Below are 27664 nucleotides of genomic sequence, written 5' to 3'. Positions count from 1 at the left end.
CCCAGCACACCTATTCCCTGCAAATGTCTCACCATCACAACCCACCCATCCCAACACCTAGCCCTGCATGCGTCCACTAAGCATGGACACCCATCACCAAAGCATGCCCAATGCATATACACATCTCCCCCACAAGCCACCCTCACTAAAGCCCCCACACACGAATGCCAGCACTGGGGTACACGGGAACCCACACATTCACCCATATGGCACACACTGAAACTATAACCATACCTCTATACCCCTGCAGGACCCGAACGCCACCACACCGCCACGGAGGGTCCAGAAATCTCCACACCCCCCACCCAAGAGGCCATCAGCGATGACAGCAGCTCTGTCGACCTGGAGCCTGATGACCAGCCCGGACCATCGGGGACCTCGGGACAGTCGGTTCCCCTCAGACAGCCACAGGCCACAACAGACCCAACCCCCTCTGGGAACACCAGCACAGCTCCCACCCAGCGGGCCCATGCCTCTGTCTCCAGGACGCGTCAATCAGCGGTGTGTCCATCACTACACGGCACCCAGGATAACCCAACACCCCAACAACCACAGGGACCTGGGGGTAGTGGCAGTGGGCACACCGTCCAGGGGACAGAGGCCCAGGAACACACGGGAACTGGGAGGGCAGCTGTGCGACAGGGGGGGATGGGCCCAGGGAACCCACTCTCTACGAGGCCCTCACCACCATCATGGGAGCATACAACCGCTCCCAGGAGACGATGGCGACGGTACTGGCCAGGATCCAGGAGATCCAGGTACTGCAGGAGGAACAGTATCGGGGGATCAGGGAGGACATCAGAGCTATCAACTCCACCCTGGCCACCATGGTGGGGCTGCTGAAAGACATCCTCAACACCAGGACGGACACTCTCCAACAACAAAGGGCCCCTGCCACTAGCCTCGACCAAGAACTGCCAACCACCTCCGCCGGCGCTAGTGGACAGGAGGCCCCCGCACAACAGCAGCCCACCAGAACCCCACCTCCTGCAGGAGAAGAACCACCCCGCAAGAGGGCCCTGAGATCACGTAAGAAGACAGAGTAGGATGTCAAGACCCCCGCCAGCAAAGGATACCACCTGATGTCATCCCACTGTCCCACATTGTCACCCTGTCCATCCTTAAACTGCCCCTGCTCCATCTCTCCACAGGCCTACGGACAATGCACCTGTGTGACTGTAACTCTGGACTCTGCCATGGACATTCCTTCACCATAGCCCCCACCCAATTGAAACCACCCATCCCATTCTGAGCACTTCAATAAACACAATTTTTGCACAAAACTATCAGGAGTCTGGCTGTGATTTCAAAATAATGTATTAGACTTGACAGTGCCAAAATGTTCATGTACATAGTGATGTCAACAAACCGCTGCCACACAGCTGTAGTCCATGGGGAAACGAAGCAGAGGACACGCAGTGGGGGCCACAGCTCTGAAATAGGAAGGGAAAACCCACAACTCAGTCATCATACACTGGGGCAAATAGACAGGCAGTAGAGAGGCAGGAGAGTAGGTGAAATTGTAAAAAGAAAGTTTTGAATTGTTACCTGTGTCTTATTGGAAATACTGTGCAATCACTCTGTCCCTGTTGTCTGTTTCATCCCCGTCGTCTTGCTCCTCTTCACTCTCCACAGGTTCCACCGCTGCCACAACTCCACCATCTGGACCATCCTCCTGCAGGAAAGGCACCTGGCGTCGCAAAGCCAGGTTATGAAGCATACAGCAGGCCACGATGATATGACACACCTTCTTTGGTGAGTACATTAGGGATCCACCTGTCATATGCAGGCACCTAAACCTGGCCTTTAGGAGGCCAAAGGTGCGTTCGATCACCCTCCTAGTGCGCCCATGGGCCTCATTGTACCGTTCCTCTGCCCTGGTCCGGGGATTCCTTACTGGGGTCAGTAGCCACGACAGGTTGGGGTAACCAGAGTCCCCCAATAGCCATACACGGTGTCTCTCTAGCTGTTCCATCACGTAAGGGATGCTGCTATTCCGCAGGATGTAGGCGTCATGCACTGACCCAGGGAACTTGGCATTTACATGCGAGATGTACTGGTCAGCCAAACACACCACCTGGATGTTCATGGAATGGTAACGTTTTCTGTTCCTGTACACCTGTTCACTTTCTCGGGGGGGAACCAAAGCCACATGAGTCCCATCAATGGCACCAATGATGTTGGGAATATGTTCAAGGGCATAGAAATCACCCTTCACTGTAGCCAAATCGCCCACCTCAGGGAAAACTATGTAGCTCCTCATGTATTTCATCAGGGCAGACAACACTCTGGACAACACCTTGGGAAACATAGGCTGGGACATCCCAGAAGCAATTCCCACTGTTGACTGAAATGACCCACTTGCCAAAAAATGGAGTACTGACAGGACCTGCACCAGAGGGGGAATCCCTGTGGGTTGGCGGATGGGGGACATCAGGTCTGCCTCCAGCTGGGCACACAGTTTATGTATAGTGGCACGGTCAAGCCAGTATGTTAATATGACGTGGCGTTCTTCCATTGTCGACAGGTCCACCAGCGGTCTGTACACGGGAGGATTCCTCCTTCTCCTCGCCAAACCCAGCGGACGGTGCCTAGGAAGGACAACATGGAGCACAGAGTCAGGCAACCCACAGGTACGTTCTCACAGCTTGCACAGTAAACGATTGTCTATGCAGTGAATGGCTTGTATGAGTGGCTATGCAAGGCCTAGGCCTGTGTGACGCAGTAGAAATTAAGCCATGTGGGCCCTTGAAATGGCGGCTGCCTGACCTGTGAAGTGTGACAATGGGATGTGAGGTCAATGCGCTGGCGTGGCACACCGCGGCGGTCGGCGGGCGAAGACCGCGGCGCGAAGCCGCATTGGTTAACATTGAAGCCTATGGGTTTCAGGAGCCAATGGCGAAGGGCGCCGGCGGTGGCGGTACGCACCGCCGCGGTACGCACCGCCGCGGGCGTGACCGCCATTTTCTATCTACTTAATCACTCGAGACCTGATCTTCCACAGGAGAGGACCTATACTGCAAGTGCTGCTGTGACCTCGGTCTGGAAGGGACAATGGCTGCTGCGACTGGGGAAAGGGCCCCTGCCTTCACTGGAGAAGAGTTGGAGAAACTTGTGGATGGGGTCCTCCCCCAGTATGCGCTACTCTGCGGTCCTCCAGAGCAACAAGTGAGTAAATTTCAATATGGATTTGTGGCCACTGGCTGGGTTGAGTGGGATGAATGGACGAAGGTGCGAAGGCGAACGAATGAGGTATGAATCGCACGAAAGATGAGAGCATGGCACACATGGCGGGGTTGGGGGCGGGGGGGCCACATGGCGGGGCTGGGGGGCGCGGGCCACATGGCGGGGCTGGGGGCCACATGGCGGGTTTGGGGGGCAGGGGGCCACATGGCGGGGCTGGGGGGCGCGGGGCCACATGGCGGGGCGGGGGGCCACATGGCGGGGCTGGGGGGCGCGGGGCCACATGGTGGGGTTGGGGGGCGGGGGGCCACATGGCGGGGCTGGGGGGCGCGGGGCCACATGGCGGGGTTGGGGGGCGGGGGGCCACATGGCGGGGCTGGGGGGCGGGGGGCCACATGGCAGGGCGGGGGGCCACTGCCAACGATAACGCAGACAAACTTGAACTTGGTATTTCTCTCTCCCTGTACGTGTCACATAGGTCCGCGCCCAAGAGAAAATCGGGATTTGGCGTGCCATCGCCAAGGACGTCCGGACCCTGGGGGTCCACCATCGACGGGGCACCCACTGCCGCAAGAGGTGGGAGGACATCCGCCGCTGGACCAAGAAGACCGCCGAGTCTCTGCTGGGGATGGCCTCCCAACGTAGGCGGAGTGCCAGCCGTCAATTGACCCCCCTGATGTTCCGGATCCTGGCGGTGGCCTACCCTGAATTGGATGGGCGCGTGAGGGCAGCACAGCAGACACAAGGGGGTGAGTACAAGCACAATCTGCTATGTTGGCGCACAGTGGAGGTGTCTGGGTGGGGGAGGAGGGCTGTGGGTCCCCCTAGGCCAGGGCGAAATCTGTAGGCTAGGCCCCTCCGTAAGCCCCTGTGTCCCCACCCACCCCCCTCAGTAGTGTGCCAGTACAGCTATCCCTGGGCCTGTGTCATCTATGTGTGCAGTTGTCATCTCAATGCGTGTAGGGCATGTGCCAAGGATTGCGTAGCGGACCCCAAGTGTGCGACGTAGTGTAGGGGGCATCTGTGTCTGTCATGTCCGCCAATGGTAGCGGTAATCCATGCACTCAAAATTTCTTTATTTCTCTCCCCCCCCTTTTTGTTTGTCTTTCTGTGCATGTGTGCATCAGCATCATCAGGCGGAGGAGAAGTGGCATCGGGGCAGGAGGGAGCTGCATCTCACATGGCCCAGGAGGGCCATGCCACAGAGTCAGACTGGACCAGTGAGACGGAGGGCGAGGGGAGCTCCACAACGGGGACGCATGGAGACCGCAGCGACACGGACACGTCCTCGGAAGGGAGCTCCCTTGCGGTGGTGGCAACATCCGTGCCCCCCGCACCTACAGGTACAGCCGCCACCCAGCGCACCAGCTCCGCCCTCCAAGCAGCCCCTCAGCGTTCGCCCCGTGCCCGCTCGCACACCAAGGCGGGCATCTCCTTCGCCCCAGGCACCTCAGGCCCTGCCCCAGTTACCCCTGCTGCCCTCAGTGAGGAGGTCATTGACCTCATCCGAACGCTCATTGTTGGGCAGTCTACCCTTTTGAATGCCATCCAGGGGGTGGAGAGGGAGGTTCATCGCAGCAATGCATACCTGGAGGGCATTCATTCGGGTCAGGCTGCCCATCACCGATCGTTCAACGCTCTGGCCTCAGCACTGACGGCAGCCATTGTCCCTGTCTCCAGCCTCCCTCTACTAACTCCCTCCTCCCAGTCTCCTGTTCCTCTGCTTGTCCCACCCACACCATCTGACCAGCCTGCACACACCTCAACACCCAAGAGCAGCTCATCCAAACATAAGCACCACAGATCACGCAAGCATTCACCCAACCAACATCCAGATGCAGACATGCCAACAGTCACTACCACCTCTGTGACCCCCACCTCCTCGTCTCCCTCCTCCCTCCCTGTGACATCTACACTCACACCTTCATGCACACCACCATCAGCCAGTACTTCCATCAGCAGCACACCCTCCAGTACAGTCCGCACACGTGCAGTCACCACCCCCACTGCCATGTACACGTCCCCTGTGTCCTCTCCCAGTGTGTCTGTCACCCCCTCTTCCACACCACACAAACGCAGGCAGCCACCCACCCAACAGCCATCCACCTCACAACAGCCTCCAGCTCATGCACCTGCACCCAAAGACAGCAAACTTGACTCACCTACAACCACATCCTCTCACTCCACTCCCATACCCACTGCACCTACCCTTCCCATTGCTCCCAAAAAACTTTTCCTCTCTAAAATTAACCTCTTTCCTGAGCCTGACCCCCCCCTCCATCTGGTAGGAGTAAAAAGAGCACCTCAGCCACCACCAGCCCTGCAGCACCCTTGACAAAGGTGCAGGGGTTTTGGAGTCCCCCAGCTCCCAGGTCCGGATCCTCGCCCAGCAGCAAGGGGACAGGCAGCCCACCCCCTGGGAAGAGGAGCAGAAGACGGAAGGGCTGGCGCAGGAGCCCTGAGTCACCAGCCCCCAAGGACACTACCCTGCCACCGTCACCTGCCACAGCTCCAAAGGGAGGTAAGGGCCACAGACCCTCAGGCAAGGAGGGCAAGGGCAGCAGGGTGGAGAAGTCAGGCAGCAGGCCCGCTGCCCAGGGAGGACCCATCCCCGCTGCCCATGGAGGACCCATCCCCGCTGCCCAGGGAGGACCCATCCCCGCTGCCCATGGAGGACCCATCCCCGCTGCCCAGGGAGGACCCATCCCCGCTGCCCATGGAGGACCCATCCCCGCTGCCCAGGGAGGACCCATCCCCGCTGCCCAGGGAGGACCCATCCCCGCTGCCCAGGGAGGACCCATCCCCGCTGCCCATGGAGGACCCATCCCCGCTGCCCAGGAGGACCCCACCAGCACCATTGCCGCTGCCCAGGGAGGACCCAGCCCAGCTGCCCAGGAGGGCCCCACAACCCACAGCCCAGGTGGGCATTGAAGGAGAGCCATCCCCGCTGCCCAGGAGGGCCCCACCAGGCAATGGGCACATGGCCATAGAAGGACCGCCGTCTCAGGAACCGCTGCACAGGGCCCCACCGTCTCAAGAACCGCTGAACAGGGCCCCGCCGTCTCAAGAACCGCTGAACAGGGCCCCGCCGTCTCCAGCACCGCTCCGCTGGGGACCGCCGTCTTCAGCACCGCTGAACAGGGCCCTGCTGTCTCAAGAACCGCTGAACAGGGCCCCGCCGTCTCCAGAACCGCTCCGCTGGGGACCGCCGTCTCAGGAACCGCTGAACAGGGCCCCACCGTCTCAAGAACCGCTGAACAGGGCCCCGCCGTCTCAAGAACCGCTGAACAGGGCCCGCCGTCTCCAGCACCGCTGAACAGCGCCCGCCGTCTCCAGCACCGCTCCGCTGGGGACCGCCGTCTCAAGAACCGCTGAACAGGGCCCCACCGTCTCAAGAACCGCTGAACAGGGCCCCGCCGTCTCAAGAACCGCTGAACAGGGCCCCGCCGTCTCCAGCACCGCTCCGCTGGGGACCGCCGTCTTCAGCACCGCTGAACAGGGCCCTGCCGTCTCAAGAACCGCTGAACAGGGCCCCGCCGTCTCCAGAACCGCTCCGCTGGGGACCGCCGTCTCAGGAACCGCTGAACAGGGCCCCGCCGTCTCAAGAACCGCTGAACAGGGCCCCGCCGTCTCAAGAACCGCTGAACAGGGCCCGCCGTCTCAAGAACCGCTGAACAGGGCCCCGCCGTCTCCAGCACCGCTGAACAGCGCCCGCCGTCTCCAGCACCGCTCCGCTGGGGACCGCCGTCTCAGGAACCGCTGAACAGGGCCCCGCCGTCTCAAGAACCGCTGAACAGGGCCCCGCCGTCTCAAGAACCGCTGAACAGGGCCCGCCGTCTCCAGCACCGCTGAACAGGGCCCCGCCGTCTCCAGCACCGCTCCGCTGGGGACCGCCGTCTCAAGAACCGCTGAACAGGGCCCCGCTGTCTCCAGCACCGCTCCGCTGGGGACCGCCGTCTCCAGCACCGCTGAACAGGGCCCCGCCGTCTCAAGAACCGCTGAACTGGGCAAGCACCGCTGAACAGGGCAAGCACCGCTGAACAGGGCAAGCACCGCTGAACAGGGCATGCACCGCTGAACAGGGCATGCACCGCTGAACTGGGCAAGCACCGCTGAACTGGGCAAGCACCGCTGAACTGGGCAAGCACCGCTGAACAGGGCAAGCACCGCTGAACTGGGCAAGCACCGCTGAACTGGGCAAGCACCGCTGAACTGGGCAAGCACCGCTGAACAGGTCAAGCACCGCTGAACTGGGCAAGCACCGCTGAACAGGGCAAGCACCGCTGAACAGGGCAAGCACCGCTGAACTGGGCATGCACCGCTGAACAGGTCAAGCACCGCTGAACTGGGCAAGCACCGCTGAACTGGGCAAGCACCGCTGAACTGGGCCCTTCAAGTCAAGCACCGCTGGCCCTTTGGCAGACGTGGCAGGGCAGGATCTGTCTCGGGCAGGGCTGCAGGATGTCCTCTGGGCACCATGCCTCCTCCAGTACCAGTGGAGTCTGTTATGGACTTTTGAGACTGTGGCTTTGCTCTCCCCAGGATGGCCCAGTGGGCAGGCCACCCACTTGTGAGACTTTTGAGACTGTGGCTTTGCTCTCCCCAGGATGGCCCAGTGGGCAGGCCACCCACTGTATGGACTGTTGAGACTGTGGCTTTGCTCTCCCCAGGATGGCCCAGTGGGCAGGCCACCCACTGTATGGACTTTTGAGACTGTGGCTTTGCTCTCCCCAGGATGGCCCAGTGGGCAGGCCACCCACTTGTGAGACTTTTGAGACTGTGGCTTTGCTCTCCCCAGGATGGCCCAGTGGGCAGGCCACCCACTGTATGGACTGTTGAGACTGTGGCTTTGCTCTCCCCAGGATGGCCCAGTGGGCAGGCCACCCACTGTATGGACTTTTGAGACTGTGGCTTTGCTCTCCCCAGGATGGCCCAGTGGGCAGGCCACCCACTGTATGGACTGTTGAGACTGTGGCTTTGCTCTCCCCAGGATGGCCCAGTGGGCAGGCCACCCACTTGTGAGACTTTGGAGACTGTGGCTTTGCAATCCCCAGGATGGGACAGAGGTCATGGAGGCCCCTGGTGGATCTGGCGTCGTGTACTCAAGTGGCTGAGGTGCCCCCCCTTCCCTTCCCCCTGAGGTGCCTGTCTTTTTTCAATCTGATGCCCCTGCAGTGTTCTCTCCGTGGTGATCTTGTTTTGGGACTGGGCCTTGCCCATTTGCTTAGGACCCCGTGGTCCACGGACAGTCGGTGGACTACTGAAAGTACCTGTAAATATTGTGTATATAGTTTATTTATTTTTTTAACAATTTGGTGACCATTTTTTAATATATCCGCCTGTTTGATATCTATTCCTTTGGTCTTTGCATTATTTCGGGGGGGTGGTTTGGGGGTTGTAACAGTGATCTATTGGAATGCATTGATGTGTGTGGTTTAGTGGGTGTGGGTGGGTGGGTGTGTGGCCGTAATTTTTTCCCTCCCCTGTGTCGTAGGTGCAGTACTCACCGATGTCTTCCGCGCCGCCGGGCGTGCTCCTGGAAGAGGAGCAGGTATAGAAGTGCGGGGAGGACCTGGATCTCGGGTTCCATGCTCTCGAAATTCCGCGTGGAGTGTGTCGAGGTGAGCGTTTTCCCGTTTGTAGTCTGTTTCCGCCGTGTTTTTATCGGCGCGGCTCCCGCCCCGGAAAAGGTGGCGGATCGGTGGGTCGTTATCGGGTAGGCGGTACATTGTCTCCCGCCGGGCTGTTGCCGGTGACCGCCAGGCTGTTTGTTTGTACCGCCGTGGCGGTCGGAGTGTTGAAGCGGCGGTCTCTGTTGGCGGTAACCGCCAGGGTCAGAATTCCATTTTTTTAACCGCCAGCCTGTCGGCGGAATGGCCGCCGCTTTAACACCGACCGCCAAGGTTGGAATGAGGGCCTGTGTTACCAAACCTTAGAGTAACTCTTAGAGAGTGGAATTGCCTACTCACATGGAAACAACTAGAGAGTTCCCCAATTGCCTCAGTGGCCTTTCTTAATTTATGAGTCAACTACCACTATTTTGACCTGGGCTACATTACGGTCGACCTAAAATTGCATCGTCATCCACGTTTACACCAGTGACTATCATTGGCAGTTTATTTTATCTTGCTATTTAAACTTGAAACTTTAAAATATTCATATCTTTGGTTCCCCTTATTAAATTTGTGCCATTTTGGTGTCATCATGTTTAATAAACTTTACTCTAGTTTTCTAATACAGTTTGGGATTTTATTGCTTGGTATTTTGACTTTGTTATTGTTTTGGAACCTCATAAATACTTTACCATTCCCCTACATTAAGCCTGTCTGCTCTGTGCCTTAGGCACTAGGTGATTTAGCTCATGTTCATTTAGGGGCTTTGAGGGTTCTCATTGACAAGTGTTGAGACTATTCCTTGAGACAGGCAATTGCCCATCCCAAATAATAATCCAATGTCTTACATGGGTGCTCAGCGGTGGAATCCAGGACTTTTGTTTTTGACAACAATGCAGTGAGTTTAGTTAAAATTAAACTCCATTTTAAATTAACAGCAACAGTTTGCTTTTGGAGTTTTAGGTGACTTTCAGGTTTTCAATTGGCTCATTTTTGTTTTTTCTTGACTGTTGCCAGCAGTCCCACCACTACTGCTAGAGGCACTAGAGTTTGATGTATTAGCGGTGGTAGGCTCAGGGGGTTTACCTGGGCAGGACTTATCCCTTGGCCTATGGCCTTTAGTTTTACACATATAGCACCGAGGCTTTTTAATGTGTGTGGGTTGTTAAGAACAGGAAGAAGATGATTTATCCCCACCCCCAGAAGAGTGTTTAGGATGTGAAGAAGGATCTTTAGTTTTACTTGTATCCCCATGTTTATCCTGAGATTTCTCACCATCTTTATTCTTGCCATCCTTGTCACCACCTGTATGAACTTTTCTGTTCACTCTTGTTCTGACCCATTTGTCTGTCTTCTTTCCCAATTCTTGGGGAGAGGTCAGCTCTGAGTCTACCAAGTATTGGTGCAACAAATCAGACACACAATTGTTCAAAATATGCTCTCTCAGGATTAGATTATTCAGGATTTTATTGTCAGTCACCTTGCTGCCATGTAACCAACCCTCCAAGGCCTTCACTGAACAGTCTACAAAGTCTGTCCAGTCTTGAGAGGACTCTTTTCTGGTGTCTCTGAACTTAATCCTGTATTGTTCAGTGGTTAAGCCAAATCCATCCAAGAGTGCACCTTTCAAAACTTTGTAATTATTAGCATCACTTTCTCTGACAGTAAGGAGACTATCCCCACCCTACCCCTACCAGTGAAAGATAGCCACACAATAGCAGCCCACTACCTTTGGGGGACCATCTGTACCATACATGCCCTCCCAAGTGTAACAAACCACTTGTTAATGCCACCCCCCTCCTTGTAAGGGGGTACTTTCTTATGCAGGTTTCTGGAATCTTGTTCTCTCACAGGATTGCTATCAAAAACTCTGCTGCTGCCACCATGGGGAACTAACCCCAACCTCTGTCTTTCCCTCTCTACATCCAGAGATTCCCTGTCTAAGGCCAGCTGCTGCTGTTTTAGCTTCAGCCTGGCCTCTTACAACCTCAGCTTTCTGAGTTCCCTTTCCATCAGGTTATCCTCAGGGTGGGAGGCTTGGGAAGTGTGAGACACAGAAGAAATGTGGGAATTGGCAGAGTGAGACCAGTCCTTAACTGGCTGGACTCTAGTAACCTGGCCTTTAGGAGTGAAAGGTGCCCTACTAGAGTGTGACCCCCTCCCACTACCAGTGTCACTAGATGGCCTGTTAGCTGGCAGGTCTTTGGAAGAACCCTCCCCAGCATCCTCAGGGGACTTGCTGGGTACCCCCCTCCTCTACCTCCTGATCCTGGGATGGGCCAGACTGGTTCTGGTCACTTTCTAGGAGAAGGCTAAGGAGAAGATCTTTGGTAGGATTCTTGCCAATTCTTAAACCACTTTTAATGCAGAGACCTCTCAAACTTTTAAAGTTTAAACTACCATATGTTACATGGACAAGTGTGGGAGTAAGTTCTACTGCAGACATGATTGTTAGAAAGGGTTTAGAACAGAGAGTAAAACGTTTTAGAAACGTTTAGAGAAAAGAGAAAAACTTTTTTAAACTTTTCAAAACTTTTGAAAACTTTTCTGAAACTTTTTAGAGAGTTTAAAGAAAGAAAGTTAAACTTTTTAGGTTAACTGTGTATATTCTGAAGTATTTGGTATATGTTTTTCTTATAAAAAAGCACCAATGGCAAAGTGGTAAAGCAGTTATAAGTACTTATCCCACCACTGCCACCAATGTAGGAGGCTGGCCTGGATTATAGTGGGTACCTGTTGGTACTTACACCTTGTGCCAGGTCCAGTTATCCCTTATTAGTAGATTAGTAGTGTTCTAGCACCTCTTTAGGCTGATAGGGGTAGCTATAGCAGAGCAGCTTAGGCTGAACTAGGAGACATGCAAAGCTCCTACTATACCACTTATATCATATAGCACTATACCATAAGAAACACAATACTCAGAGTTACTAAACATAAAGGTATTTTATTTTAGTGACAATATGCCAAAAGTATCTCAGAGGATATACTCCCTTAGGAGGTAATTAAATTATACACACAAACCAAAATCAGGTAAGTAAACTGTTAGACAAGTAGTGCAAACACTGTATAATACAATAGGATGCCATAGGACACAATAGGCCTAGGGGAACACAAAACATATACTCCAAAAGTGGAATGCGAACCACAAATGGACCCCAGGCCTAGTGTAGTGTGTAGAGGGTCGCTGGGTGTAAGAGAACACTAAGGGTATCCAAGATGCCCCACCCCAAGACCCTGAAAAGTAGGAGTAAAGTTGCCCTACTACCCTACTACCCCAGAAAGACAGTAAAGTCGAGATAGGGGATTCTGCAAAGGCAACAACTGACTGCAAAGCACTGAAGACGGATTCCTGGACCTGAGGACCTGCATAGGAAGGGGACCATGTCCAAGAGTCACACAAGTGTCCAGAGAAGACAGAAGCCCACTAAACCCTGAATGAAGGTGAAAAAGGGCTGCCTCCAGGTGGAAGAAGCCAAAGATCCTGCAACAACGGAAGGTGCCAGGAACTTCTCCTTTGGTCAGAAGATGTCCCACGGTGTGCTGGAGGATGCAGAGTTGTTTCCATGCAGAAAGATCACAAACAAACCTTGCTAGCTGAAAGTCATGGTTGAAGATTATGGGTAACTTTGCACCTAACCTTCACTAGGTGAGGGTTAGACATATAGGTGACTTATAAGTTACTTAAGTGCAATGTAAAATGGCTGTGAAATCACATGGACATTATTTCACTCAGGTTGCAGTGGCAGTCCTGTGTAAGAATTGTCTGAACTCCCATTAGGTGGCAAAAGAAATGCTGCAGGCCATAGGGATCCCCTGGAACCCCAATACCCTGGGTACCTAGGTACCATATACTAGGGAATTATAAGGGCGTTCCAGTGTGCCAATCAGAATTGGTAAAAATGGTCACTAGCCTGCAGTGACAATTTTAAAGACAGAGATAGCATAAGCACTGAGGTTCTGGTTAGCAGAGCCTCGGTGACACAGTTAGGCACCACACAGGGAACACATTTTGGCCACAAACTATGAGCACTGGGGTCCTGGCTAGCAGGGTCCCAGTGAGACATATAAAACACACTTACAAATAGGGTTTTCACTATGAGCACTGGGGTCCTGGCTAGCAGGATCCCAGTGAGACAGTAAAAACACCCTGACATATACTCACAAACAGGCCAAAAGTGGGGGTAACAAGGCTAGAAAGAGGCGACCTTCCTACATCGACCAGCAGAAGATAACTAAACCTGCTTCCTTTGACCTGAGAGGAGCACTGAAGAACTGGTCCTGCTCCCTACTGTACACAGGGCAAAGACATAGACTCCAAGGGTCAGTTGGCCAAGATCCTGTGTGGCCACAGGGAGACAAAAAGCCACAGGAGGCCTGTTGGAAATTCTGATATTAGTTGTGTGGCAAGCACAAGTAACAGTTCGTCAATTGCCCTTAGTGGGAACCAAACATCCCATTATAACGTTTGACTCTCACAGTGTAGCAAGCTGGAGAAGTCTAAGGCCAACTTAAGGGAGGTGGTGTGGTCTGGGAATCATCAATCACTGACACGCAATAATAACAATCCATAAATGATTGTCCAGTCAGTACTTTTTCTTTACGCACACACTACTAAGTACTATGCAATAATTTACATATATACATTGGCAGATGGAACATACCATAGCTGACATTATACAACCACTGATGAACCCTAGAGGTGGTCACACAAACATATCAAGAGTCTTCAAACAGTCATGGTGTAATAAAGATATTACTCTGGCATGAATCATTGTCGTAATTGCGATAATGGTGGATCAATAAAACATATGCAATCATCATGTAAACCCAATAACAACATTTATCAAAATACAATTTGTGTTTGTGCATTCTTTCATACACTTAACACTAGTCTGTAATGATCAGAAAAGCATTGTAATGTACCAATATAATCAGTCCCTAGAGAGCATAACCACATGAAAGTAATATGGGAAAAAACATTATAGTGTATTTATACACTCCTCCCCATAGAGAGCATAACCCCTTGCAATATCATTACAGTGTAACTAAATTAAAACGTATTACAGTGCAACCATATATTCAACCTCTAGAGAGGGCAGTGCATACAGTTTCAGACCTTCCAGGCCTCTTAAAATGTTAACATACACCAGGCCTCCAGAAGACAACCTATCCTCCAATGTAAAGCAAAAGCTCCAGCCATGAGAGAGCTTAGAAATGCCTTTGTAAGTAGGAAAGATAATGATTTTGACCCCCCCCCAACTTAGGGTGGGGACACAAAAGATGGTCCAGGGAGAAAGCGCTCATGGTGCTGGGTATTTTGGTGGTGGTCACATTGTCCTAGGACCACCACAAGCAAATGTATGGGCAAAAATGTGTTCTGAACAAGAGGCCCCGCAAGGCATTATGGTGCGACTTTCCCCGAGTGCAGTACATTTTATAGTAGTAGCTCTCCCACTGTACCAGAAAGACGCGCTGAGGTTTTATTTGGATTTTTCTATTTAGAAGGCTGCAATTTCAATGTTTTTACATGTGGGGGTGCCCGGTTTGACCCGGGCACCCCAGAGATGGCCTCTGTTGGAGGGCAGCTCGTGGAGCCCACCCACTGCTGCCCTTGCCTGCTCTGCACACTGGGAGCACGTCCATGTGTTGCCATAGGAGCCGGCAGTCCCTTTGCATGTCTGCCCACTCCAGCAGGCAGACGGATGATGTTTGAGCTAGTTCCTTGGTGTGAGAAAGTAGCCTCTTTCTAGCCTTGTTACCCCCACTTTTGGCCTGTTTGTGAGTGTATGTCAGGGTGTTTTCACTGTCTCACTGGGATCCTGCCAGCCAGGCCCCAGTGCTCATAGTGAAAACCCTATGTTTTCAGTATGTTTGTTATGTGTCACTGGGACCCTGCTAGCCAGGACCCCAGTGCTCATAAGTTTGTGACCTATATGTATGTGTTCTTGCCTAACTGTCTCACTGAGGCTCTGCTAACCAGAACCTCAGTGGTTATGCTCTCTCTGTACAAATTGTCACTAACAGGCTAGTGACCAATTTCACCAATTTACATTGGCATACTGGAACACCCTTTTAATTTCCTAGTATATGGTACTGAGGTACCCAGGGTATTGGGGTTCCAGGAGATCCCTATGGGCTGCAGCATTTCTTGTGCCACCCATAGGGAGATCTGACAATTCTTACACAGGCCTGCCAGTGCAGCCTGAGTGAAATAACGTCCACGTTATTTCACAGCCATTTACCACTGCACTTAAGTAACTTATAAGTCACCTATATGTCTAACCTTTACCTGGTAAAGGTTGGGTGCTAAGTTACTTAGTGTGTGGGCACCCTGGCACTAGCCAAGGTGCTCCCACATTGTTCAGAGCAAATTCCCCGGACTTTGTGAGTGCGGGGACACCATTACACGCGTGCACTATACATATGTCACGACATATGTATAGCGTCACAATGGTAACTCCGAACATGGCCATGTAACATGTCTAGGATCATGGAATTGTCACCCCAATGCCATTCTGGCATTGGGGAGACAATTCCATGATCCCCCGAGTCTCTAGCTCAGACCCGGGTACTGCCAAACTACCTTTCCCGGGGTTTCGCTGCTGCTGCTGCCAACCCCTCAGACAGGTTTCTGCCCCCCTAGGGTCCAGCCAGGCTTGGCCCAGGAAGGCAGAGCAAAGGACTTCCTCAGAGAGAGGGTGTTACACCCTCTCCCTTTGGAAAAAGGTGTCAGGGCTGGGGAGGAGTAGCCTCCCCCAGCCTCTGGAAATGCTTTGAAGGGCACAGATAATGCCCATCTCTGCATAAGCCAGTCTGCACCAGTTCAGGGATCCCTCAGCCCTGCTCTGGCGTGAAACTAGACAAAGGAAAGGGGAGTGACCACTCCCCTGACCTGCACCTCCCCTGGGAGGTGCCCAGAGCTCCTCCAGTGTGCTCCAGACCTCTGCCATCTTGGAAACAGAGGTGCTGCTGGCACACTGGACTGCTCTGAGTGGCCAGTGCCAGCAGGTGATGTCAGAGACTCCTTCTGATAGGCTTCTTCAGGTGTTGCTAGCCTATCCTCTCTCCTAAGTAGCCAAACCCTCTTTTCTGGCTATTTAGGGTCTCTGCTTTGGGGAATTCCTTAGATAACGAATGCAAGAGCTCATCAGAGTTCCTCTGCATCTCTCTCTTCACCTTCTGCCAAGGAATCGACTGCTGACCGCGCTGGAAGCCTGCAAATCTGCAACAAAGTAGCAAAGACGACTACTGCGACCTTGTAACGCTGATCCTGCCGCCTTCTCGACTGTTTTCCTGGTGGTGCATGCTGTGGGGGTAGTCTGCCTCCTCTCTGCACTAGAAGCTCTGAAGAAATCTCCAGTGGGTCGACGGAATCTTCCCCCTGCAACCGCAGGCACTAAAGAACTGCATCACCGGTCCTCTGGGTCTCTTCTCAGCACGACGAGCGAGATCCCTTGAACTCAGCAACTCTGTCCAAGTGACTCCCACAGTCCAGTGACTCTTCAGTCCAAGTTTGGAGGAGGTAAGTCCTTGCCTCCCCACGCTAGACTGCATTGCTGGGAACCGCGTGTTTTGCAGCACTCTCCGAGGATTTCCTTTGTGCACAGCCAAGCCTAGGTCCCCGGCACTCTAACCTGCATTGCACAACCTCCTGAGTTGTCCTCCGGCATCGTGGGACTCTCTTGTGCAACTTCGGGTGAGCACCGATTCACTCCACTTCGTAGTGCCTGTTCCGGCACTTCTGCGGGTGCTGCTTGCTTCTGAGTGGGCTCCTTGTCTTGCTGGAAACCCCCTCTGTCCCCTTACGCAACTGGTGACATCCTGGTCCCTCCTGGGCCACAGCAGCATCCAAAAACCCTAACCGCGAGCTTTGCAGCTAGCAAGGCTTGTTTGCGGTCTTTCTGCGGGAAAACACTTCTGCACGACTCTTCACGACGTGGGACATCCATCCTCCAAAGGGGAAGTTTCTAGCCCTTGTCGTTCATGCTAAATCCTCAGCTTCTACCATCCGGTGGCAGCTTCTTTGCACCCACAGCTGGCATTTCCTGGGCATCTGCCCACTCCCGACTTGATCGTGACTTTTGGACTTGGTCCCCTTGTTCCACAGGTACTCTCGTCTGGAAATCCATTGTTGTTGCATTGCTGGTGTTGGTCTTTCCTGCAGAATTCTCCTATCACGACTTTTGTGCTCTTTGGGGAACTTAGGTGCACTTTGCACCCACTTTTCAAGGTCTTGGGGTGGGCTATTTTTCTAACCCTCACTGTTTCCTTACAGTCCCAGCGACCCTCTACGAGGTCACATAGGTTTGGGGTCCATTCGTGGTTCACATTCCACTTCTAGAGTATATGGCCCCTATCCCTATGTGCCCCCATTGCATTCTATTGTGACTATACATTGTTTGCACTGTTTTCTATTGCTATTACTGCATATTTTGGTATTGTGTACATATATATTGTGTATATTTGCTATCCTCATACTGAGGGTACTCACTGAGATTCTTTTGCCATATTGTCATAAAAATAAAGTACCTTTATTTTTAGTATATCTGTGTATTGTGTTTTCTTATGATATTGTGCATATGACACTAGTGGTACTGTAGGAGCTTCACTCGTCTCCTAGTTCAGCCTAAGCTGCTCTGCTAAGCTACCTTTTCTATCAGCCTAAGCTGCTAGACACCCCTCTACACTAATAAGGGATACCTGGGCCTGGTGCAAGGTGTAAGTACCCCTTGGTACTCACTACAAGCCAGTCCAGCCTCCTACATTGGTTGTGCAGCGGTGGGATAAGTACTTTGCAACTACTTACCACTTTTGTCATTGTACTTTTCATAAGAGAAAAATATACAAAACAAGTTCAGTGTATGTACACCTAACCAAAAAGTTTTGCTTTTCTTCTCTCACTTCTTTACTAAGTGCTGAAAAGTACCTCTAAACTTTCTAAAAAGTTCTTAAAAAGTTTTAAAAGTTTTTTTCTGTCTTTCAAAAAGTTCTGAAAAACTTTTTGCTCACTTTTTCTATCCCTTAAACACTGTCTAAAATGTCTGGTATAGGCCAAACTCTTGATCTGTCCAACATAGCTTATGATAACCTTAACTGGAAGGAAGCAAGGAGTCTCTGCATAGATAGAGGTTTAGGGGTAGGGAAGAATCCCTCAAGACAACTGTTGGTTAATATGCTCATTGAACAAGATAAGACCTTAGGTGGCACTTCTGGTGAGAAATTAGCTGATGGTTCCCAATCTGATCCTGGGGCACCCCTAGCAAAAGATTTGGGAGGGACTCTTCTCAACCTGCCCTCTGGGCTTAGAGGGGGCGGGGCTTAGAGGGGGAACAACCACCCCGCCCCCTTTTTCAAAACAGCGCCATCTGCTCTCACCCTTACCCCAGTAACACACACAGCGCCATCTGCTCTCACCCCTACCCCAGTAACACACACTGCGCCATCTGCACACAGCGCCATCTGCTCCCACCTCTACCCCAGTAACACACACAGCGCCATCTGCTCCCACCCCTACCCCAGTAACACACACAGCGCCATCTGCACACAGCGCCATCTGCTCCCACCCCTACCCCAGTAACACACACAGTGCCATCTACACACAGCGCCATCTGCTCTCACCCCTACCCCAGTAACACACACACAGCGCACACACACAGCGCCATCTGCTCTCACCCCTACCCCAGTAACACACACACAGCGCACACACACAGCGCCATCTGCTCTCACCCCTACCCCAGTAACACACACACACAGCGTGCACACACACAGCGCCATCTGCTCTCACCCCTACCCCAGTAACACACACACACAGCGCACACACACAGCGCCATCTGCTCTCACCCCTACCCCAGTAACACACACACACAGCGCGCACACACACAGCGCCATCTGCTCTCACCCCTACCCCAGTAACACACACACACAGCGCACACACACAGCGCAATCTGCTCTCACGCTTACCCCAGTAACACACACTACATTAAAAACAAATAAATAAATAACCAAAGAGCCTTACCTGACTCAAAGCACTGTAAAGATGCCACAAATGTAGAACAGCAGGCAGGCAGGCGGGCAGCAGACGTGGAGCCGGTGACAGGAAGCAGACGACAAAGCCCCGTAAAAGTTAGCTGCAAGCGCTGACTTTTATGGGGCTTTGGCTTCTAGGATCGTCAGGGTAACGCCATAAACAATGGCCGCCGTAGTAAACATAGAGGAGGGCCGCGGGAGCATGCGCAAGGAAGCCACTGTTGCTCCCGCGGCCCTCTTCTATGTTTACATACTGCGGCCATTATGATATGGCGTTTGTTGTGCGTCTCGTGGGCCGCCAAGCTAGGTCCGTGGGGCCACTGGCGGCCCGCGGGCCGTACTTTGAGTACCGTTGGTCTAGCTTATCGGTGGTGAGTAATGTTGCATTAGTAAAGGCAATTAGAGTTTGTCAAGGGCTTCCCATGAAAATGAGAAGAAAGTTCTGTCTGTTGCTTTGAGCTCGTTCCTGGTGTAGGGTTCTCTTGGGGTGTTTTCTGTCCTCTGGGGAGGTGCGTTGTTTATATGCAGGCCGGACTCGGGCCCCTCATTGAGGTGACAGGTTTCCTGGCTAATCCACCTCAGGCCTTCTTTTAATGTGCTTGTTATTCTTGGTTTCTTTGACACCCTTTTCTGTGATCCGCCTAGGGCCTAGGACTCAGATGTTTCCTTTGTGACCAATTCATGGCCCTCTACTGTAATTGTCAGTGATAGGGGTAACCCCTATTTGGGGTTGAGGGGGACTGCTTCAAGGGGCGTATTCGAAGGTTATCTGAAGACAGACTCACTAGGCTCATTAAATCTGGCATTGATTCTCTTGCAGGCCTAAGAGTGGGTAAACCGTCCCATGTTATTGTGCCATTGCTGGACGAGCTCCAGCTTAGATGTTCCATACCAGGTTCTTGTAGCGCCCCTTGTGGCTCCAATGGAGAAGTTCTGACTGAAGGATAGCTTTTCCTAGTAGAAATAAAAAACATCCTTTATTGATTTGACACCAGCTGGCCCCTTCCTGAGCTCACTGTGTGCTGGACTGGGCATTGGTATTACGGTTGCCCCCTTCGTGGAATATGGCAGCTCTGGTCGTAAGGGGGGATCCTTTACCCTCCTTCAGGGGCATTTCCTTATTACTCGAAGAGGTCTTCTGCTTTTTCATTACGTTTTGAGGTTTATCGTGTGCCATATGAAGGAGAGAGCTCCGTGTTTTCATACTGTCACCCACTGCTGAGGGAGTGAAGTCCAATGAAGATAAGACTAGAGCGTCGATTACACTTGCTTCTTTTTATCCATTTTGTCTTTTCCTCTTATGTTTATGGTTAATGCTGTCTGCAGCAAACCAGCCTGGCCCGTATTTCCTACCTAGTTCCAAAGGTGGATTTGGAGCGGTTGCAACCTGCGCCACACGCGCACCACCTAGGGGTCTAGGGGGATTGTTACTGCCGGTCTAAACTGTGAGTTGAGCTGTAGGATTAACAGTCCAAGGCTGTGCAGGGGAGGAGGGCAGGGGGTGGTGAGCTCGCACAGTGGTGCAAGCTGCACCGGGAGCTAGGCCGGCCACCTCCACGCCACTCCAGCTGGACCCTGGGGTCACGACGCTAACACCACGACCACACTCACCTCTGGCCAAAACAGGCCCCCGCTGTCCACCACTGTCCACTACTCGGAGACAGCCTTCCTCATTCTGGAATCTCTGGAATACCCTTGTGGAGCCGGGGCGGGGTAAGCGGTTCTTGGGTGGGCCTAATTAACCGAGTAAGATCGTCCTAATGGGCTGCCAGACACCACTGAACAGTGCTTAATTTGTAAGTGCAGGTGGTCAGCACCGGAAACAACAAGCACAAATTAAGCACTACCACCGAACATTGGACGCTAATGCCACGCTTCCTGCTCTGGGTGCTGCCGCCTGCTGGCTGCCCCACCTCCTCCGCCGTCTCATGTGCTGGACACATTCTCAGGCTCCTGCAGCCAATTATTGCTCCCATCTGTCCATTTGAATATCTGGCTGCAGCCCCGTTTCGCGTGCTTCGGTGGCAAATCCAGCCAAAATTAAAACCTGTCACCCCCGCTGTTGGCATGGGGCCAGATTGCTTTCCCCTTGCCGTGCCCACTCCTTTGGCCGTTACACCTCGAGTCTTGATGCGCTTTCACGCATCTCACCAGCCACATCAAATGTCTTTTATAGACATTTGGACAAATGAAGTTGTAGTTCTATGTGAGTTATTACTAACGTCTGATAGTTTGCTTTTCTCATTTGGAGATAAACAAACACATTTTCATATTTGAAAATCCCCATTTTAGTGCAAGCCTAGCTCTTTCTGGTAGACATTCATGCATTTACATTGAGAATTTCTCTGTTTGCCTTATACCAGATGTATTCTGCTTATAAACTAGCATTCCTGAAAAAATGTCAAAATATTTAGCTTAGCTTAGTTTAGTGCCGTTTTTGTTAATGACAATTTGCCTTTTTTTTAAAGAAATAAAGTCCAGTCAGTATATCACTAACATTGAGCACTGGGCGACTTATGCAATTTCCAAGGCTTAAGCCAGCTTGCACCGGCGGTCACTGTCTCTGGTCTATGGGATCTGTACTGAGGCATGCCATACTTATAGCCATTTGTAGTCAGCACAACCATTTTGCTTTTAAGAAAGCTCTTAAACTGTTCAGGTTTTGCTGACTTTTTTACCTGGGCCTCTGCAAGTTCCTCCTGCTGGCCAGAGACATTTTAGGCACAGGCAAAGTGGACAATTGCCCAGGGTCCCCATCTCCCAAGGGGGCCATGGGAAAGTGAACTTTCTCTCTGTCTCACATCTGTCTACCTCTCCGTCTTGATCTTCGACATATTATTCAATTTTGCTTGGCATCATGAATGAGCAGAAATGAGCAATAAAATACAAAGTTTTTCTAAACAGGGGTGCCTGAAATATATCATGACCGGGGCCCCCAAAAACTTTAAGATCACAATACTGTTGGTTATCAACTTGTCTAGAGCCCGATGCTCTTGAGCTACTGAGTATCAAACAAATAACAACATTCTTGACTCTTTCTTGTTCTACACTGCAGTTCTTCGAACTTCTCTGAGAGCGGCAGACCTCCATATCTGTACTTAGGCAATCTTTGGAACATGTGAAATTAGTAAAGCTCATTTATCATACTAGCAATGTAATTTCTGTTTTATGGAGTACCATGCACCTATTTGCCATTCATTAAAGCCTTATGATGCCTATTTCCAAAATGAAACAAGTGCGACAATACTTTATTACTCATTTGAAGTGCTGCCAACTCCACAATATTTCTTCTCAATTTTTTTTGCCTAGTAAAAATAATTTATATTTATTTTTAGATGCAGTTGAATGGATATTTTTTATGTAACAAGTATATCCCTTGCAAAGCCAAAGTTATGTAAATTATGGTAATTTAATATTAATAATAGTAATACTACATTTTGCAGATGTCCATTTTAATCCTGTTATATTATTTGTATTTTTTTGCAAGTACACAAATGTTAGTTCTTCACCAGAATAGGTCAGAGTCGTAGTTCTCTACTGATAAGAAAGTAACACATTTTAAAACATGCAAAATCATCCATAGCTCCTCCATGGGATATTTTGAGATGATATGCCAAGGTGGGCAGGTGGGAGAGTACCAAAACATTGTTTTCCTATGTTAATTCCTACAGTAACTTTTAGGAAGAGATACATACAAAATGGCTGAACTGACTTACACCAATTTTGGCTCAAAGTTCTGACTTAGAAAACATGCTTTTCATTATTTTGTATAAATTAATTCAGCCATTTTCATTAAATGTGCATTTAGAAGGGTGCACGAGGTGATGAGTTTAAAATCATAGAAATTCCTGGAGGGTTTGTCCCACTGGAGTTTTGAGGGAGTCCTGCAGTCCAACAAATTACAAAATAGGGCCCTCTGTTTGGCCAAGAGAGATTTCTCTCCAGTCTGCCTTTTTGGATCAAGCAATCTTGAGCGGCTGTAACTTGAAGAAACATTTTGTAGCAGCCATAATAGGACATGGGGACTTGGTTCTCATGTTCAGAAGTTGTTATTAAATAACGCAGAAGGGGGCAGCGTAGTTTTACTCTGAACCCCTGGCAGTGTGGGCAGGGTAGCCCAATGCTGCCATCCTCCTGGGGCAAAAACAAAAGAAAATAGAAAACAAATAAGAAAAACATGAGTTGAGGGTGAGTGGGAATGAAGGGTGGGATAGGTTGGGCAACCATGGATGGTTGAGAATGGGCGTAGGGGCTGTAGGCAGTCCATACCCTGCAGTTGATACCTACTCCAGATGGTCAGATGCTTTGTGGGGAGGTGAGTTGTCTGCAAGGCAACACCATGGATGAACATGGATGAACAAAGGCCTTGCATGGTCGAGCATTGTCTCGCCTGCTGGGGGGAGTTGGGCGCAGTGCCTGGCTGGAGGCCAGTCCAAACTGCTAATCCTTTGCTGTCCATGGTCAAAGGCCATTAGGTTAGGCCCTGCTGCTAAACCACCACCATATACAGCCAACAGCAGTGCTCATCAGGGGAGTTAGGTGAATATGACAACCCCACAGAAATTCACTGATTAAAACGAACATTACAGTGATGTTATAGTTAGCATGGTAATAAGCTCTTATCCTATGTTAACAAACCTCAGAAATATACAGATGTTTTAAAAGTAAGTTATGGTTAGGTGATAGTTAGATATTGAATGAATACAAAAACTACCATCTAAAAACAAAAGAAACACTGAAATTCACCAGTTATAGTTTACTGAGCTAATTATAACTTGTGCCCCTCCATGTACAGCTTACGACCACACATGTTACTTCACTGATGACATCTGAAATGAATAGTGCCAAAGGCTAAAAAGCACTTGAATTAGGGCAGATGAGACATCAGCCATGTTTGTGACTATGGATCCCACCTGCAAAATTCTAAGTAAGGCCTTAAGTGTTTATATTTTAACATGATTTAACATGCAAATATAAAATTCGACCATCACTTGTTTTAAACACCCGGGGTTTTGCCACTAATCTTTGTTCATTAGCACCATACATTAAGTTATTCTTGCCTATTACATGATATAAGGGAACACAAAGAGAGAGCGGTGTTATGCCTTTAATTGATAAAGGAACAACTCAGAAACAGTAAGCAAAGTGTAATTTATTTTTGGATAACAAAAATCACTTACAATTATAAGGTAGAGTCAATTCATCTGTAACATGCTTTGATTTTAAAACTTCCATTTCATGTTTTTTCAGGATTAACATTAGAAAAAAAGAACCAGACCGAGCTGAAACCTCAAGTTTTAGTCTAGAGACAAGCAAAAGAACCTTGAGCTTGACCAATGGCATCATTTAAGGAATTTTACAGACCATTAGACCAATGGCATATCCTAGGATATTCTATCAGCGGAGGGTACTGTTAATCCTTAGATTCTTGTTAGAGTTTGGTGGATAGGATACTCAATTATAAAAGTAGCAGATACACCTTCCTGAATAACAAGGACATTATAGCCTATGGAACCTGTCATATGTAGGTCAGGGTATCGGTCATGTTTTGATGGAATATTCTATCCACCAAACTCTAAATACGGCTCTTAGTTTAACCAATATCACTTGGTCTACATTTATGAAGCTGACAGTGGCACTAAATTGTTTACTGCTCTGATTCTAGTCCTGAAGTCATGTCAGATACTTACACCGGAAGATGCCATATGATGGTAACAGCATTCTGTAATTTCTTGACCAGCTAGAATAAGATCACTTAATGAGCTACTGGTATTTTCTGAGCTGATGGTTCTGGAGCCACATTAACTGCTGGTAGTGCTCTAAATTCAAGAATGGTGTCAAAATGTGTTGTGAGTTGTGCTTGTGACATTTTCAACTTGTGGAGAGAGAACACAAGAGAGGGAACATGATTTACTAGAGCTTTATTAATAAATTATATACTGTAATTATTTCTGAGCTTTGGTTTGTACTTCTGCCTTTTTTCACTGGAACATAAATGTTCGCCACAGGGACAGTGATTACTCTATCAATCGACTGGTTAAGTGAGCATAAGTGTAATGAAGACAACATAATCCATTATCACTATTATTTGCATATGACATTTAGTTCTAGGAAATGTATTGCTATGATAGCTGACACCATGTTGCCATCTTGTGTGCCCATGTTTGAGCATAGGCTGCGCAGGCTGCTTCGCTTATGATATATTTAAAGGAGGGGCGGGTTAGCATTAGATGCTCATTGCCACTGAAAGGAAACCCTTGCCACTTTCCAATGCAGTATCAGATTTTGCTCATTTTTGCTTAATGCACATGTGCAAATTTCAAGGATGTGTGTGAGCAGTTTTTTCCTTCCACAGTTTAGAAACAGTAGTGTGGTATAGTACACTGACAGTACACACTGAGATAACAATTTGTTTGCACATTCAGTACAAATGCCATCATGAATATCTTTTTGCATTGTCAAGAAATGAAGTACGCCTACTATCCATTACATCAATACAGCCATCAATGAGTTTCTCAAAGTCACGGAATATCAAGGTAACTTGAAATATGTTTCTACTATACTTGGATACAACATCACTGTATAACTCATGTTAATTCTGATGAGAGAGCTATGTAAAAAAAAGTAGTATAAGTGTGCCATTTGTCGTTGACAAAATGAAGACTGTTAACTTATATAGTGTACATGCTTACAGACACGCACAATGCATCGACACACGTTGGCTGAAGCCTTATACACTTGTACACAGTAATGACCCTCAGTAGCCACAGGCAAGAATGAACATCCATTGCCCAGGCTGTTCTCAATTTGTGAATTAAAGACAGTGGGTTGTGTAGTTACAGATCAATCCAAATGTCAGAGGCCTTTGCTCCAGATGAAATTATGCACACACATTAAAATAGTGGAATCCCTCAACCTTTACTGTGAATCACAGTAGAACCTTTACCTTGACGGCTCAGATCCAGAAGGAAGCAAGGTGCTATACTGGATTACAATGGAATTATAGTTGATGAGCTAAGACTGCCATTAATCACATTTTGAGAAAGACACACTGCTGAAAAGGGAATGGTATGTGTTGTTAGTAGAGAGGGATTTTTACTTTTCACTATGAAAATGTTCAACACTGTGTTACCAAACCTTAGTGTAACTCTTAGAGAGTGGAATTGCTTACTCACATGAAAACAACTAGAGAGTTCCCCAATTGCCTCAGTGATCTTTCTTAATTTATGAGTCAACTACCACTGTTTTGACCTGGGCTCCATTACGGTCGACCTGAAATTGCACCGTGATCCACATTTATACCAGTGACTATCACTGGCAGTTTATTTTATCCAGCTATTTAAACCTGAAACTTTAAAATATTCATATCTTTGGTTCCCCTTATTAAAGTTTTGCCATTTTGGTGTCATCATGTTTATTAAACTTTACTCTAGTTTTCTAATTCAGTTTGGGATTTTATTGCTTGGTATTTTGACTTTGTTATTGTTTTGGAACTGCATACATACTTTACCATTCCCCTACATTAAGCCTGTCTGCTCTGTGCCATAGGCACCAGGTGATTTAGCTCATGTTCATTTACGGGCTTTGAGGGTTCTCATTGACAAGAGTTGAGACTATTCCTTGAGACAGGCAATTGCCCATCCCAAATAATAATCCAGTGTCTTACATGGGTGCTCAGCGGTGGGATCCAGGACTTTTGTCTTGGAGTACAATGCAGTGAGTTTAGTTAAAATCAAACTCCATTTTAAATTGACAGCAACAGTTTACTTTTGGAGTTTTAGTTGACTTTCAGGTTTTCAATTGGGTCATTTTTGTTTTTTCTTACAAATTCAGTCTTGTGCTTAACTTTTACCCATTACATTTTTGGGGACCCAGAGGTGGATCTGGCTAACATGAAGAGCTTTAGCATGGCTGAGCTGAGGAGTGTGAGCAAGTAACAAGGCCTGCAGCTGATCAAACAGTCCAAGAGAGATGATTACCACTTTGCCCTCAGAGACTGGGAGAAGTCCATCAGCAACAGTCTACCTCAGAGGAGAATGAAGTTGAAGTAGGAAATCAGTCTGACAATGAGGAGACCCTCATGCCAGGTGAGTGTCCTCCTCAAGAAGCATCCTAAGAGCCAACTTGTGGTGTGGCCAAATACCTTCATCATCTTGAATGTGTACTGGCACAATGCATGTTGGGTCTGTTTCATGTTAAGCACACATGCACTTCTGCAAAAGTTGATAGGTCATGGTCAGGGAACTTTCACTTCATTGTTCAGAAAGAAACTAACAGTGTCTTAGCATGTCCCTCACCCACAAGCTGCCTTCCTCAGAACACTTCTCGACTTTAGGAGGCTGGCCTGGCTTATAGTGGGTACCTGATGGTACTTACACCTTGTGCCAGGTCCAGTTATCTCTAATTAGTAGTGTTCTAGCAGCTTAGGGGTAGCTATAGAAGAGCAACTTAGGCTGAACTAGGAGACATGCAAAGCTCCTACTATACCACTTATATCATATAGCACTATATCATAAGAAACACAATACTCAGAGTTAATAAAAATAAAGGTACTTTATTTTAGTGACAATATGCCAAAAGTATCTAAGACGATATACTCCCTTAGGAGGTAAGTAAAATACACAAAATATACACACAAACCAAAATCAGGTAAGTAAAACACTTAGAAAAGTAGAACACAATATAATGCAATAGGAGAAAATAGGCCTAGGGGCAACACAAACCATATACTCCAAAAGTTGAATGCAAACCTTGAATGTACCCCAGGCCTAGTGTAGTGTGTAGAGGGTCGCTGGGAGTGTAAGAAAAGACTAAGGGTGTCCAAGATACCCCACCCCAAGACC

Source organism: Pleurodeles waltl, chromosome 7 (genome assembly GCF_031143425.1).
Source record: "Pleurodeles waltl isolate 20211129_DDA chromosome 7, aPleWal1.hap1.20221129, whole genome shotgun sequence".
Classification (NCBI taxonomy): Eukaryota; Metazoa; Chordata; class Amphibia; order Caudata; family Salamandridae; genus Pleurodeles; species Pleurodeles waltl.
Note: the sequence above shows the minus strand (reverse complement) of the source record.